The sequence below is a fragment of the Callithrix jacchus genome, chromosome 5 (genome assembly GCF_049354715.1).
Source record: "Callithrix jacchus isolate 240 chromosome 5, calJac240_pri, whole genome shotgun sequence".
NCBI lineage: Eukaryota > Metazoa > Chordata > Mammalia > Primates > Cebidae > Callithrix > Callithrix jacchus.
The window spans coordinates 88192289-88209358 of NC_133506.1; the positions used below are offsets into that span (position 1 = coordinate 88192289).

A 17070-nucleotide genomic window follows, 5' to 3' on the forward strand; every position below is an offset into this window, starting at 1 on the left:
CCATGCTGTCTTCCTCCTGGGTGGCTCCAGCTATGCAGGCCCAGCCACATTGGCCTCCATACTTGCTGCTTCAGAACTCCATACCAGTCACTGGGAAGAAGGAGTTAATGTATTTTTGAATGTTGTGATGTAAAAAATATATCTTTTTTTTTCTTCAGACAGGGTCTTACTCTGTCACCCAGGCTGGAGTGATCTAGGCTCACTGCTACCTCCGCCTCCTGGAGTCAAGTGATCCTCCTGCCTCTGCCTCTTGGGTAGCTGGGACTACAGGTATGCATCCTCATGACCAGCTAATTTTTGTAATTTTTTTGTAGAGATTGAGTTTTGTCATGTTGCCAGATATATCTTATTTTCTTAAATGCATAACCAGTTGTCCCAACACCAATTCTCAATTATTTGAAATGTTTCCACATGTGCTTGTGCCAGTAGCTGATGATCTATTCTCTTTCATTTATTTATTTTTCTGTTTGTGAACCAGTACTGTACTCTAATCACTATGGTTGCATAATATGGTTTGTTTGTTTATTTACTTATTTATTTTTAGCCAGTGGCACTGGCCTATATGTTTTGATGCCTGGTAGGATGAGGGTCCTCATTGTACTTTTAAAATAATGTCCCTGCTGGGCCCAGTGGCTCACACCTGTAATCCCAGCACTTTGGGAGGCCAAGGCCAGTGGACTGCTTGAGCTGAGAAGTTTGAGACCAGCCTGACCACCATGTGAAACCCCATCTCTACTAAAAATACAAAAATTAGCCAGGCATGGTGGAATGAAAATGTAATCCCAGCTACTCAGGAGGCTGAGGCAGGAGAATCACTTGAACCTGGGAAGCAGAGGTTGCAGTGAGCCAAGATTGCACCACTGTACTCCAGCCTGTGTGATAGAGTGAGACTCTGTCTCAAAAAAAAAAAAGTCCCAGCTATTCTTAAGTATATATTCTTCCAAATGAATTTTAATATTAGCATGACAATTTCATTAAAAATCCTATTATTATTTTGATTGGAATTACATTGTTTATCAAATATTTGGGTAAAAAGGTATCTTTCCAATATTGAGTCTTCCCATCAGGGACCATCGTATGCCTTTTCATATATTCAGGTTTAAAAAATGTCTTCCAGTGAATATTTGGCTTTCTTTGTGTGGGCATCACACATGCAGTTTGTTCCTAGGTTTAAAACATTTTTTTGGTGGCTTTTATTAATGGGATCTTTTTGTCTCATCTTCTTTCCAAATATTTCTATATATTCCTTTCTATATATTTGGTACAGTTAAGATTTTGCTGCACATATCTTGTCTCTTAAATTTATTCCCTAAAAACTTTCTGACTAGTATAGTTCTTATGGTTGCATAATTGTCCTTAAAATATTCACATAAGATAATTTATTTAACTATTTTAAAATATTGGTTAACTACATTGTTGCCAGTTTTAAAGATGCTAAATACTATTGTTACAAACATCTTTTCATATAAATCTTTGTTGTTTTAAATTATTTCTTAAAATTTTTAAGTGGTATTTCCTTTTTTCTTTCTTTCTTTTTTTTTTTTTTGAGTCTCTTTCTGTCGCCCAGGCTAGAGTGCAGTGGTACAATCTCGGCTCATTACAAACTCACCTCCTGGGTTTAAGTGATTCTCCTGCCTCAGCCTCTCTAGTAGCTGGGACTACAGGCATCAGCTACCACACCCAGCTAATTTTTTTTATTTTTAGTAGAGATGGGGATTTCATCATGTTGGCCAGGCTGGTCTCAAATTCCTAACCTCAAGTGATACACCTGCCTCAGCCTCCCAAAGTGCTGGGATTATAGGCATGAGCCACTGCACCCGAACTATAAGTAACATTTCTTATGCACAATACAGAGATTCCCTGAAAGGTCTTGGATAACACAAAATTATGATAAGTTGAAAATACCTTCATACATACTTGTTTAAAATTTTTTTGAATGACTTAAAGTTTTTATTTTATTTTTTATATTTTATTTTATTTTGAGACAAGGTCTCAGCCAGGTGCAGTGGCTCATGCCTGTAATCCCAGCAGTTTGGGAAGCTGAGGTAGGCAGATCACAAGGTCAGGAGTTCAAGACCAGTCTGGCCAGCATGGTGAGACCCCCGTCACTACTAAAATTACAAAAAAATTAGCCAGGTGTCATGGTGTGCACCTGTAAGCCCAGCTGCTCAGGAGGCTGAGTCAGGATAATCACCTAAACTCAGGAGGCGGAGGTCGTAGTGAGCAGAGATCGTGCCACTGCACTCCAGCCTGGGAGACAGAACGAGACTCTGTCTCAGAAAACAAAACAAAACAAACAAAAAAAAGAGAGACAAGACCTCACTCTGCTGCCCAGGCTGGAGTGCAGTGGCCCGATCTCCACTCACTGCAACCTCCACCTCTCAGGGCTCAAGCCATCCTCCCACCTCAGCCTCCTGAGAAGCTGGGACGACAGGCGTGCGCCACCACACCTGGCTAACTTTTTTTTTTTACTTGTTTAAATTCTTAATGTTCTGCTCTTATTTGATTTACTTATTCATAGACCGGTCTTATATTCTTCCTATCACTTAGTTAGTTTGGGGACATGATTAGTGTGATGGTTAATACTGAGGGTCAACTTGATCAGATTGAAGGATGCAAAGTATTTTTCCTATGTGTGTCTGTGAGGGTGTTGCCAAAGGAGATTAACATTTGAGTCAGTGGGCTGGGAGAGGCAGACCCACACTCAATCTAGGTGGGCAATATCTAATCAGCTGCCAGCGTGGCTAGAGTAAAGAAGGCAGAAGAAGTCAGAAAGAGCAGATTTGCTGTTCTGGCCTTCATCTTTCTCCTGTGCTGGATGCTTCCTGCCTTGAACATCTGACTCCAATTTCTTCAGGTTTTGGAGTCTTGGACTTACACCAGTGATTTGCCAGGGGCCTTTAGGCCTTCAGCCACAGATTGAAGGCTGCACTGTTGGCTTCCTTACTTTTGAGGTTTTGGGACTCAGACTGGCTTCCTTGCTCCTCAGCTTGCAGACGGCCTATTGTGGGACTTCACTTTGTGATCCTGTGAGTCAATTTTCCTAATAAACTCCTCATCATATATACATATATCCTATTAGTTCTGTCCCTTCAGAGAACCCTGACAAATACAATTAGAAAGTAATGAAATGGGGAATACACAAATAGCAGTGTCATAACACAGGCTGATGCAATGAGAATCTGCGTGGGAACAGAAGCTCTGCAAGACTGCCCATGGAGGGTTATTACCTCCTCATACCTGCAGCTTCTGGCCTTATGTACCTACTTTGTGGTATTCATTTGTACACTTCTTTGCATTTCTTAATGTGATATGAAACCTCCCACATCTTCAAAATCTTTTTATGTGCCTTATGGAACTATTTACATAAAGTTGAATGTTGCCTAACTCAGGGAGTGTCTTTATACTGAATGTAATTTAACCTTCTTATTTACTCATGGTTAATATAGACATCAGTTTAAAAAATTTCTTCCCCAAGGCTTACTGAGATATGTAGGGCTGTTTTCCCCTACACTAAAGGAACTAAATTACTGTGCTTTTTGATTATTAACTTAATATTTATACTTTTTTTCATCTATACCTTGCTTAAAGACTTCTAGCGTTCAGCTGGGCACCATGGCTCACACCTGTAATCCCAGCTCTTTGGGAGGCCAAGGCTGGTGGATCACTTGAGGCCAGAAGTTCAAGACCAGCCTGGCTAACATGGTGAAACCCTATCTCTACTAAAAATACAAAGAAATTAGCTGGGCATGGTGGCGGCTACTTGGGAGGTTGATGCACAAGAATTGCTTGAACTGGGGAGGTGGAGGTTGCAGTGGGCAGAAATAGCACCACTGCACTCTAGCCTGGGCAACAAAGAGAGATTCCATCTCCACCCCCCCGCCCAAAAAAAAAGGCATCTAAGCATCCAGCTTTCTCTTCTCACTGCTATCTGCGTGCCTGCTGTGAGTTTTTTCTCCTTCCAGTTTATTGCTTTTACTTTGTTATAGGATTGAAAATCATATTCCCAGCTTTTCTAACAGCAAATCCAAGTAAAATAGTGTCTGAGAACGGGCTCTGATGAATGTCTAGGAGTAATGAGCATGATCTTCAGGGCACAACCACAGTGATCTCCGTTTCTCCAGAGGCCCTTTTCTATCTCCTTTATTCCCTTGGTTCTTTGCTGTGCTCCTGATAGATCAGATTTTCAGATAGCCAAGTTCTAAGTTGGTAATGAAATGAAGTTTCATTATAATTACTAGGTTGGTACCAATATGTTACAATGTCCCTTTCCCTTTCCGCTATTGCATTCTGATTCTTTACTCCCCTTTGTTCTTTTTAGGGTGCATGTCAGGCTGGATTGACTCAACATAGTCAATCTGAAACTCACTGGCCTTCAGCTGAGTGGGAGAAGATTCAATCTATACCTTCATTTCCTCTACCTTTTCTTCTCCCACATCTTCTATACATTATTATTTTTTAATTTTTATTTATTTTTTTGAGACAGAGTCATTCTCTGTTGCCCAGGCTGGAGCGCAGTGGCACAATCTCAGCTCACTGCCACCTCTGCCTCTCAGGTTCAAGCAATTCTCATGCCTCAGCCTCCCCAGTAGCTGAGACTACAGGCACATACCACCACCATTATTTTAAATAATTACAACCTCTCTGCATTTCACATCAACAGACTATAATTATCTTATTTTAAAAAACTTGACATCTGTCTAAAGCCTCATTTGATTAAAAAGAAATGTACGCGTATTCCATTATATGAAATAAAACAATTTACACAACCCTTTGTATTCTTACCTTTACTTTTACTGATGGCTAATTGATAAGGGCTGTGGTACTAAGCCAAGATTGTGAGCTCATTATCTGAAATGGCCAATCATTCTCATTTGCTGCTGACTGCCCCCCACCCCACCCTACACTGTAGCTAAATCAAATGCAGAATGAGAGAGACAGAGAGACAGAATGATAGAGTCTCATAGAAAAAAAAAAAAAAAAAGAGGTCAGTAGTGAGAGAGACAGAACATGTCCTAATGGCAGTTGAGTCTACAGTGCCACCATACTCTTCTTGTCTTTGGTTTCCAGGAGATATCCCAGTCTTTCATTAAATTTGGAATTCCCTATAGGTGGAATATAATAATATTTATTAACCACCTTATAACTACTTACGCGCTCTGAGTGAGGGGATATATCATGTTCATGAAAACCTATACAACTAATGGAGAATCAACTCAAAGTTCAGTTCTTATTAGTGGTGGCTCAGTGGCATAATCTTTGTATTTGGGCATTACTTTTTTTTTAAACATGTTGCTCTTGAAAAATCAATGTGTGAAATAGAAGCACAAAGAGGTGATCATCAATGTTTCAACTTTAGATCAACTAAAACTTTCTTGCATTATACAATGTCATCCATCAGTCACTTTTTATACATTGAATTGTAATATTTATGCATCCGCTGATCTGCTGATGACTGAATATTTTAAGGTCTTACATAGTGGCACAGCCTACCAGTCAAGTGTCTTGTTTTTCTTTTCTTTATCTTTTTTTTTTTCTCACTCTGTTGCCTAGGCTGTAGTGCAGTGACATGATTATGGCTAACTGCAGCTTCGACCTCCTGGTTTAAGTGATCCGCCTGCCTCAGCCTCCTGAGTAGCTGGGACTATGGGGGCCCTGTGCTACCATGACTGGCTATTATTTTTTATTTTTTGTAGGGATAACGTCTTACTATGTTGCCTGGACTGGTCTCTAATTCTTGGGTTCAAGTGATACTCTCACCTCTGCCTTCTAAAGTGCTAGAATTATAGGCATCAGCCATTGTGCCCAGCAGAGTTGATTTTTGGTAGCATCACTATTTTTGGTAGATGTTTATGTAATCATTTGAATGCTTTATTACATTTTCCCCGTTATTACAAGTATGAGTCAAAAATGGAAAAATAAAAATGCTGAGGCTAGTAATAAGCAGCACAGATTTTTGAAACAACACAATTGAGCAAAGGTGGAATCATTAGCTATGTACAAAGCTGTGAAACTTTAGTTTACTCTGTCAGGTAGATATTAATTAGGACAAAATTAGAACATATAATACTTGCTGGAAATACATTATCAAAGATTATATCTTGAAGGTGAATTAGGCTGGGCATGGTGGCTCATGCCTGTAATCCCAGTACTTTGGAAGGCCAAGGCGGGTGCATCACTTGAGGTCAGGAGATCGAGACCAGCCTGACCCACATAGTGAAACCCCATCTCTACTAAAAAAATACAACAGTAGCCAGGCATGGTGGTGCATGCCTATAATCCCTGCTACTTGGGAGGCTGAGGCAGGAGAATCACTTGAACCTGGAAGGTGGAGGTTGCCGTGAGCCAAGATCGTGCCACTGCACTCCAGCCTGGACAACAAGAGTTAAACTCCATCTCAGAAAAAAAAAAAGTGAATTGCAAGTAGGAATTCAATATTATTTTTCAGCTCCCTAGGAAAAAAGCTCTGGTCCTATAATATTCAATACATTTAATTTTTGCATGATCAACTTTTGTATATGTTACAAGGAATGAAAGAAACTGGGTAAGAACGGGTAAAAAATTAATTAGGAGTTCACCTGTAAGGAATTCCATACTCATTAAAGGACTGGAATATCCCTGAAACCTATAATCTATTTGAGAAACAAGATGCTTAAAACATTTAAATATATAATATGTAATATAGTATATCATAGAATTAAGTGTCAACATGAGTAAAACAGTGAGTTCTGTAATAAATCACAAGAAGGAGGGATGTAAGTTTGGGATGGTATGGAACTTCTTCTTGAGTTCTACTTTGCTTTTTTGAGGAAAGCAAAGAAGTAAAAAGTAGTGGATGGAGAAGAGAAGGAAGGGACCAACCTCTTAGGTCAAAGAATGGACCTCTTTTGAAGAGGAGTTGTTTCCTTAGCATTGATGTAAACTACAAATAGACAAATTTCAAGTTTAAAGAACAGGTAATTGAACAACAAGTGTGGCTGAATAGGAGAGTATTTACTAATAAGGAGATAAGATATCAGTTGGTAAAAGGTTAGAAAGATGGGCCTGGACCAGACTGCACGGGTCTTTCTTACTGCCTAGGAAAGGAGACACCATGGAGTCTTTGAGCAGAAGAATGACAGAAAGACAGTGTTTGAAACACTCATCTAACAAGGTGGATTTGAGCAGGGAGGGACAACTGGTAAGAATCTGGTTAAAAAGATGTTATATTTAGAGAGCTAAAGAAGATGACAGCTAATAGTCAAGGATTGTGCCTGTGGACACAGAAATGAATAGTTCTAACAACCACTGCATGGGAAAAATTAACATTATCTACTGAATAACTAAATGCAGGGAGTAAAGAATAGTGAGATATCAAAACACAACAAGGTAACAAATCTCACAGTCTAGAATATTGGCTTATCAGTGACAGACCAGGGGAGTCAGAAGGGCTGGTTTGGGAGAGAAGAATGAGAGATGGTTTTGGCATATGTTGTGTTTGTAGTAGCTCTTTACTGCTTTTGGGTTACAAATCCTTCCTTTGAGAATCTGATGGAACCAATATTTCTTCAGAAAAAATAAATGCATTCATACTTACACATGCTGTACAATTTATAATGTACACCCCTGGAATTGGCTGTAAGAGAGCTCTTGATCCAAGCTGCCCCAATCAGAGCCCTACCTGGAATTTTTGTATTCTATATCCAGAGGGTCAAGTCAGTCTCTCCTTAGTAGCTAAATCTGTGAATGCTGTTAGCTGATATATATTACAACACATGAGCCTGAGAAACAGAGGGAATGCTCCAATGCAGAATGAGGACAGAGTGAGAGAGAGAGAGAGAGAGAGCCTCATACAAAAAGGTCAGAATTGAGGGAAAGAGCATGTCCTAATGGCAGCTGAGTTCATGTCTATTAAGAAAGCAACTCATCTTCAAAAGAGGTCCATTCTTCAACCTAAGAGGCTGTCATATTCACTCCCTCCTCTGGACTTTTGCTGTGATCTCAGTGTCCTTCCTTCCTTTTATTCAGCTATTTCTTTTTCCTGTTCTGCTTTCTCCAAGAAGCAGTTCCGTACCATCCCAGTCAAACTTGTATCCCTCATTCTTGTAATTTATTACAGAACTTACTGTTCTATTCATGTTGAGACTTAATTCTATAATATGCTATATTATATATTTAAATGTTTTAGGCATTCTGCTTCTCAAGTAGATTATGACAGTTGAATAGGCAAGACTTTCCTCAATCAATTCTGTATGCCCTATGGCACTTATCACAGCTATATATAAACAGTAGGTACAAATATTTGTCAAACATTTATAAATGTCAATGTATAAAGATATGAGCATTTGTTTATTCATATTTTACATGCATTTTTCATTTTACAAAAAAGGGATTTACTAGAAACTTCTTTTAAGTAGTAGCTCCTCTATGTGGAAATGTTTTTAAGTGTTCATCTAGAAATATTAAATATTTATCAAAAGCCTGAGGTAGAGTTGGTGGGGAAAATGTTGAAGCTATTTATTGTGTTAGAAGCCATTAACTGCAGATCAAGAAATGAGATTATGAAAAACAATCAATGGGAAAAATCTTATTTACATCCACCTGTAGAAATCCTTCCATTGTGTGACATGGCTTACTTTTTTTTTTTTTTTGAGTGCGGGTCTTGCTCTGTTGCCCAGGCTGGAGTGCAGTGGTGCAATCATAGCTTATTGTGATCTCAAACTCCTGGACTCAAGTGATCCTCCTGTTTCCATTTTTTGAGACTCTGAGATTACAGGCATGAACAACTGGCAACTCACATTTTAAAAATATATATTATTTGTTCTCATTTACACTTTATATGGCATTCTCCTCGGGGCAACTGATAGAGAATAAAGTTTGTCTACATTTAGTTTGTGGCTCTACCCATCATTCACTGTAAACTTGGGCTGCTTCATCTAAAAAATTAAGATAATACTTATCTGATAGGATGTTGTGAAGATTAAATGAGGCTGTATATATAAAGTAGCTAGTAAAATATTTGCTGCCAGTAGGTGATTAACCAATGGTGAATGGTATTACTCTTTATTCAATAGGGAGAGAGAGTTGAGGGAAAAGGGTAGAAAAAAGTGAGCCTGATGGTTTACTTGAGAGCCTTAGAGGACTGGGCATGGTGGCCCATGCCTGTAATTCCAGCACTGTGGGAGGCTGAGGCAGGTGGGTTGCTTGAGCCCAGGAGTTCGAGACCAGCCTGGACAACATGACGAGACTCCATCACTACAACAATATAAAAAATTAGCTGGGCATGGTGGCACTTTCGTCTCAGCTACTCAGCAGGCTGAGGTAGAAAGATCACCTGAGTCAGGGAAGTAGAGGCTGTAGTGAGCCATGATGGTGCTACTGTAGTCCAGCCTGGGTGATAGGAGTAAGACCCTGTCTCAAAGAGAGAGGGGAGAGAGAGAGAGAGAGAGAGAGACAGACACTTAGAGGTAGCCAGGGAAGACATCATAAGCAGAGGTGAGGGAGAGTGTAGACTTGAAAGGGCAAGAAAGGGCACTTTGAATGATACAGATGATGCTGAAATGTTGGGAGGTATAGGGTAAGGATGGGCTATGTTAGCTATGTTATGAACAATTATTTACAGGTTCTTATTACATGGCATATGTTATGTTTCCAAACTTAAGTTATAAACTAAATTATCATCTTTACTAGAATAGATTTTTAGTAGTTAATAAAATTAGTATTCTCAGGATTTCAGGTAATAGTGACAGAAAAGGAATTCAGGGAGAGGAGTTAAGAACAGAGGTGGCTTCTTGCTACAGTGTTCTTCTCTGTCTCTACTATACCCCACCCACAATCCTGTTAGGGAGTATTGTTTCGTCCACAAAGTTAGAGCATGGCGGCAAAATTATAAGGCTGGACAGTAGAACTATGTGGAAGAGAATTGGCAGAATAGAAAGATGGTGGATGATCAAAAGAGGGAAGCAGTGAGTTCATTCCTGGACATTACCCATGTGAAAATGGGATTTGGGAAAGGCTGGCCAAAAGAAGTGGGGATTGATCTTTGGAAGTATGATGAGGACAGTGAGTCAGAGTTACTCACTTTATCAGAGCAGGAGATTATGTGGGTTACAGCTATCAGAGGTTAGTGTAGGTAAATCCAATAAAGAGCTCTGTTGCTAAAATTGAACAATTACAGTGTTTTTCGAATTTCCAGGAAAAATGGGTTTAAACGTTTTCATTTTGTGAATTATTATTAAGTTTTCGGTACTTCCTACCTTGTAAAAAAGTTGCAAATAAATTTAAAGAGAAAAATGCCAGATGTATTATTTCTTAAAAACACTTTATTTTTTTGGCTGGACACAGTGGCTTGCTCCTATAATCCCAGAACTTTGGGAGGCCAAGGTGGGTGGATCACTTGAGATCAGGAGTGTGAGACCAGCCTGGTCAACATGACGAAACCCCGTCTCTACCTAAAATACAAAAATTAGCCAGTGATGGTGGTGTCTGCCTGTAATCCCAGCTACTTGGGAGGGAGGCTGAGGCACAAAAATCACTTGAACTGGGGAGGCAGAGGTGGCAGTAAGCCAAGATTGCACCACTGCATTCCAGCCTGGGTGACAGACCGAGACCGTGTCTCAAAAAAAAAAAGACAAAAATAACAACAACAAAAGCCCATTAAAAAAAAAATATGTGGAGATCTGCATAGCACCAGATTTAGTGCTAGTAAAATTGTGTCAGTTCCATATGGCAGAGTTAAATCTATAGATATTTCATGAGGCTCCACATTGAGCACCATAATTTCTAGGGGCTGCCACCTGAACTAGTTTGAAAATCAGCATTACACTCCTGACTGCCTTTTGTTATTTCTAGGGGAAAGGAATATTATTAGCCTAAGTGAAACTTGCAGGGAAAGGTTTAGATATAAAGTAATCTTAAAAATAAATTTTAAAAGACTGAAGGAGAATTAAATAGGGTAAGCGTAAGAAGGATAAGATAATAGCTCTTGTTTCCTGAGCCCTTATTGTGTAACAGGCTTTGTTCTAAGTATTTTACAAAATTTCATTTAATCTTTACAACCATCTGTAAGTATTAATATCATCACCCACATTAGACAGATGAAGAAAGGAAGGTCCAGAGACCTGCTCAAGGTCACTTAGTAGGTGGGTGACACTGAGATTCAAACCAAGGTTTTCCAACTCCAGTGATGATGACACTGTAATGCTTCTTTGTATCTATGTGATTTTTAAAAACTGACATAAAGCGTACAGATCTTTTTGCATATGTATACAACCGTATGACCATTAACTAGATCAAGATATTGACTATTTCCAGCAAACCAGAAGGCTCTCTCCTGTCCCCTCTCAATCAATTCCCCTGTAAGTAATCACTACGTTTGCCTCTAACACCATAGGTAGGTGAGTTTTAGTTAGATTAATTCAACTTTCTGGAGTTAACACCAAAAGATTCCATATGTCAGCCCTTCACCTTGCCATGTTAGCTGTGCTATTCAAAGCAGCTCTAGCTCTGACTGCAAGCATTCACTGTAGAGAAGAATGCTTTGTAAGCATTCACTGTTGCACACGGCTTCATATTCGATTTCTTGTATCGTTCTGAAATTAATACTAACTTTTTTCAAATCGAAGAAACTCCTGGATAAACTGCTACCAGGATGGGGTAGGGATTGGGTAGATTCAAAGTGCTGTTACCAAACAAACCTCTCTACCTTGGAAGCTTCACAGACCAGAGCTTCCTTGATTGATGTAATTTGGTGCATCTATTTCCAATCATGCCATCTGATTAAGAAATTGGATGACCACGAAAGGTCATCTCAGTTTATGGAAGGAAAGACGAGTCAGGCAGAGTTGGTAACAGGGATTGCTTCGCGTCATCTTGCAGCACGCAAAGATGTTTATGTCCCAAACATCTTCCACAGTCGACTTGGTTTTATGATAGGAGGGAAAGCATAGAGTGGAAGATCTACGTGGCGGGTGAAATATGACCTAATATCCGTCGATGAGGCATTAATGTAGTGGCTTTCCTGCCCTTACCGACCAGCTCTTAAAACCATGTTAACTTCTTAGCCAACCTGACAGTGACAGAAGCAGCGCCATGACTTTACCTCAGGCTCGCAAGCTCTGGTTGGTGAATTTTCAGCAATTATTCTAAATAACACGCTCGGTCTCCTCCACAACCCCGCTGCTGTTTTGTTTTCTTTCTCATTCTCATTCTCCCCACAGCCAACCCTGGCCTTTTGAAGCCGTCTACAAAATACCATTGAGAAGCCGGGAAAGAATAACTGACACTTGTGGCCTTCGAGGACTCCCAGAGTGATATGTGCCTGAGGTGACCGAAGTAGGGAGATCTAGGGGAACGTTTTGGTCATCAAAGCTGTTGGACAGGCCCTGAAGTGGGCGCACGTGACAGCAGCAGCCACCTCGAGAGTGACATCACCCCTGGGGGCGGAGCCCAACTATGTAGGGCCCTGTCAGTTACTGAGCTAGCTTCCTCCGCGCTTCCCCTCCAAATACCACCCACCAGTCGAAGCCCCTCGGGGATACGAGAAATGCCAGGACGTCCCAGAGCGCCAGAGCCAGGGCCCCGTCTCTCCGCACCGAGGAGGGCTGCGTCCCCACTCCCTTTTCCAGCCGCTCCCCACCCCCAAGCTGTGGAAGGGGCGGGGGCGCGCTAGCTCCACCACGCACGCGCCCCCACGCACGCGCGCTCCCTCCGCGCTCGCGCCCCTCCCCACCCCGGCCCGGAGGGGGCGGGGCTGCGGGCGGCCTCCGAGGGTGCGACGCCCCCAGCGCGGCAGCCGCGCTAGCGAGCGGCCGGTCGGGCGCGGGTTGCTGGGCGCGCTGCTCCGGCGGGGCTCGCTAGCACAGCCGCCTCGCGCGAGCCGCCCGCCCGGCGGGGGAAGCTCCGAGCGCTCCGAGCGCCCCGCCCGGAGCCGCTGGCGCTACCCTCCCGCCACCGCCACCGCCCTCCGTGCCTCCTCCGGGCGGCCCCGCCCCCATTCCCATCCCCCTCGCGCTCACCTCCCGGCTGTGCCGCGCGCGAGGCGGAGCGAGGCGCCCTCCGCCGCCGCCGCTGCCGAGCCGAGCCTAGTCGAGGGGCGAGAGCTGGCCCCCAGAGCCGCCGCTGACAGGAGCACCGCCGCGGGCTGCACTCGCCGGGTGCGAGGCCCCGCCGCGCTGTTCCGGGGCGCAGACCCGCCGCGGGGCGTCGGAGGGCAGCGAGGTGCTCCGGGAATCGCAGGCGGCGCCGGCGGGCGGCGCGGTCCTCAGAGGAGACCCCGGGGACTGGGGCTTAACCCGGAGGTGCAGAGAGCCCCTCAGAGCTTCAGGTAAGGGCCCGGGGAGCAGGGCGAGGAGAGGTCGCTTCAGTGACAGGGGCGTTCGCCTCCACCGCCTCGGCTCCGGGGAGAGGGGCGGGGGCGAGCGGGGAGACAGCGAAATGGGCAGCGAAGTGCCTCGGTGTCCAAGGCGTGGGGAAGGCTGGCTTCGAATGTGACACCAAGGCGGGCTTCAGAGGCGTCTGGGGTCGCCACTTGGCTGTCACCGAAGGTGTCATGGAATTTGGTACCTAGAGCGTCTCCGGATGACGGGGACCCAGGATAAGATGCGAGGCGGATTGCTAAACGTGGCAGGGAATGTGGTGCAGAACGAGTTGCAAAATGTGCCCCCAGAATGCAGCATAAAAGTAGTTGTGAAATGTGCCAGGTGAGGCACAGGGTGGGCTGGCCTGTGTGGCGTTGAGATTCATGGTAGAAGTGTTATTAGCGATATTAATAATTCCTCTGGGAAAGGAGGTGTAGCATAATGAAAGATTAATAAAGCTCCTTGGTAGATATTTTGCCATAGGAAATCGAGAAGAGCTATGATAAGCTTTTTTTTTTTCTTCTTTGAGATAAAGTAACCACGTGAAAGAAAAAAAGCAAATTGTGTCTGGCTTTGAGATGGGAAAGCAAAAATAGGGCTAAAATAATTCCAGGTTTTGCCGTCAGTGTGTAGAGCACGGGTACAATTGTATCCAGTCTTCACTTCCAGGTGTGAAATGTTTAAAATGGTCTTCACAAACATAAACAATGATAATTAACATTAGGAAGAAGATTTGGTGTTTCGGGTGTCCTTCACTCTCTTCTCTGCTCCTCTCCAGGAAAAGACACTAATAAACAAAACCCCAAACGTCTTGACCATAATTATGAGTTCAAGATCATTAGGCAAAGGGAAGTATTTTTCGTATGTGCCCTTTTCCTGATTTTTACACAGGTGAAAATATCTGTAATGAGGAAAACAAAACAATATGGTGAACAAAAGGGATAAATTTTCAGGGGTTGGAGCCAGTATCTGTCACAATGGTTAATTACAGAAAACGGTAGTAGTAAAATATTTTTGTATGTTCTTAGGGTTGGGATGGTGAAATAAAAAAAATTGAATACAGTAAATTGGCATAAAAAGCAACAACATGGATAGTGTCAGTGGAGTGCTTCTTGCAGCATTTCCCAGGTAGATCCTCTTAGGAATGTGAGCACGAAATTAAACGTTAAACATTCCCTTTCTCCCTCTCTCCCTCTCCCCTCTTTATCTAGATATTTATGTCTATATATAGATACATGTACATGTATATTACACATACATACGACATTACCCACTGGCTGCAAAACGTTGTGACATCCATTTAAGAACATCTGTTTTGAGAGGATGTCAGAACATAGCTGGGATTTCAGAAATAACAAAAGACAACTCCATGATCTATTTAATGTAACTTACATGTATACATATAATGAGTGTTAATATACTATGAAACAAAAACATGGAGATGTGTTCATTAGAATGTATTTAATTATTGATTAGATTTTAATGTTTTATTTTAAAATTTCTTGTAAAGAAATTAAATTACATGTGTGAATGCTGTTCTCATTGTAGTAATTTGCCAGATAGTCTGAAAATTCATACTGATTGGCTTTCCCTTAGATCCAAATTCAGCCATTGAGGGATCATTTGCTTCAAAGGCAAAAATGGATTTTCCTTGGTGATTGATTTAGGGTTTTAGTCTTTTCTGTAGAGATGTCCCTTACCTTGAGATGCTGTTGGGGCTGAAGAACAGAGGAAAGGGCCAGAGGAGAATAAAGAGAATTCTGTTGGGTCTTCCTGTTTTGTTCTGACTGTACGCCATATGTACTGCCACCCCCTACTGTCTGTAGGAAGAGGTGTTACAGAGCCCGATTCTTTTCTTGTTATCACTGCCCCCTTGTGTAAGGGAAGAAATTGATAGTTGCACTGTGGGAACCAGGCCTCTCAGATTGTTCTTGATAGAGTAGTTAATGTAGATCTGTGAATCACCTGTTTTCTTCAGGGTTGCAGGGCTTTAAACTTACTGTTAATCAGGCCTCAGATTTGATGACTATTTTAAATATAGGTAGCATTTGATTTTAGTCAGGAATGCAAATTGCTTAAGAATGTTTTCGGCTTTGGGAGGCCGAGGCGGGTGGATCACGAGGTCAAGAGATCGAGACCATCCTGGTCAACATGGTGAAACCCCATCTCTACTAGAAATACAAAAAATTAGCTGGGCATGGTGGCGCGTGCCTGTAATCCCAGCTACTCAGGAGGCTGAGGCAGGAGAATTGCCCGAACCCAGGAGGCGGAGCTTGTGGCGAGCCGAGATTGCGCCATTGCACTCCAGCTTGGGTAACAAGAGCAAAACTCCGTCTCAAAAAAAAAAAAAAGAATGTTTTCAGTATGTTTAGGAAGAGGGTGCAATGCTATTATTACTACATTCTTCCCTTACTGTATACAGGAGATTGGTTCCAGGACCCCCACATATACCAAAATCCACGCATGCTCAAATCCTGCAGTTGCTGTGAGGAACCCGTGTATAGGGAAAAGTCAGCCCTCAGTATACTCGGGTTTTGCATCCCATGAATACTGTATTGCTTGAAAAAAAATGTGTATGAGTAGACCAGCACAGTTTAAGCCCACGTTGTTCAAGGGTCAGCTTTACTAGTAGTAACAGCTCACATTTATGTAGCACCTATTATTCGCCAGTCTTGTTGTACATTGTTTTAATCAGTTCCAACACCCTATGAGGTATGTAGTGTTATTTCCATTTTACAGATGAGACTCTGAAACAGAAGTTAAATAACTTGCCCAATATTATATCGCTAAGAAGTAGAAAAGCTAAGTTTACATTTAGGAACGCTAGCTCCAGAACCTGTGCTACTCATCAATAGACTATATTGCTCTCTCACTCAAGTTAGTATTGACAGGGCATACTGAAAATGCATGTGCCCATCATAAAGCATGTACTATAGATGTAGTTAAACCTGGACAACTCACGTAAATGTTAAGCCTGCATATATACAAAAGATACAGTTATTTGCACTATGAGCATTTCTCTTTAGGAATTTGTTTTTTAATTCTGGGATTATGTGTAGAGGAGTATCAGTACTCTTTATATGGTTAAGGAAATATTTGTGATGGTGGTTGGTTTTAAGGGAACTTTAGAGGTAAAAAGTTTATTTCAAGTAGTTTAATATAGTGTGTATATAAATACACATTACACAGACACACAGTCTCTTTAAGAGCACCAGTAAATCTTTACTGCTTATTTTCTGTAGGGAAATTAAGGCTAAATTATGACATTTTTTTCTACCTACTCACATTTTTATGTTCTCTTTTTCATTTATATTAAAAAGTACTGTAATTAGCTCAAATGGATTGGATGCATGTGTACATTTTACTTCTAATGTCAACAAATGTTTTTTCAGATTTTTCTCACACTTAAACATTGTTTTATAAGATACTACTTATGACAAAATATTTATAAAAACGTAAAATATACAGACTAACAATGCAGCCAACACTTAATAGGTCTTTTATGCAGTTTAAGAAATGGAACATTATCTTTCACTATTATAATAGTTATTTTCTTCTCTTAGCCAAAATGTTTCTGCCATTCTTTCTCAACAGAAACCTTTCCTTATGCGGTGAATTGCATATCTCATGTAACCAAACACTTCTCTTTTTATATACATTTGTTGATATGGGAATTCAGTGTAATCTGCTTATGGCTAAAACTTATTCAGGTTATATGCTTGTGTAATTTAAT

General features: G+C 41.6%; 1 long non-coding RNA gene across 2 annotated transcripts in view; it reads right to left on the bottom strand.

The window, feature by feature from the left end:
• Positions 1 to 15159, bottom strand: part of LOC118153749 (uncharacterized) — a 94240-nt gene extending 79081 nt beyond the window's left edge. For both annotated transcript variants that reach the window (XR_013535654.1, XR_013535653.1), the window contains exons 1-2: positions 15038 to 15159; positions 12996 to 14238 (exon numbers count right to left, since the gene is read on the bottom strand). This is a non-coding gene — a long non-coding RNA (uncharacterized LOC118153749). The remainder of the gene's footprint in view (positions 1 to 12995; positions 14239 to 15037) is intronic.
• Between the last annotated feature and the right edge of the window lie 1911 nt (positions 15160 to 17070).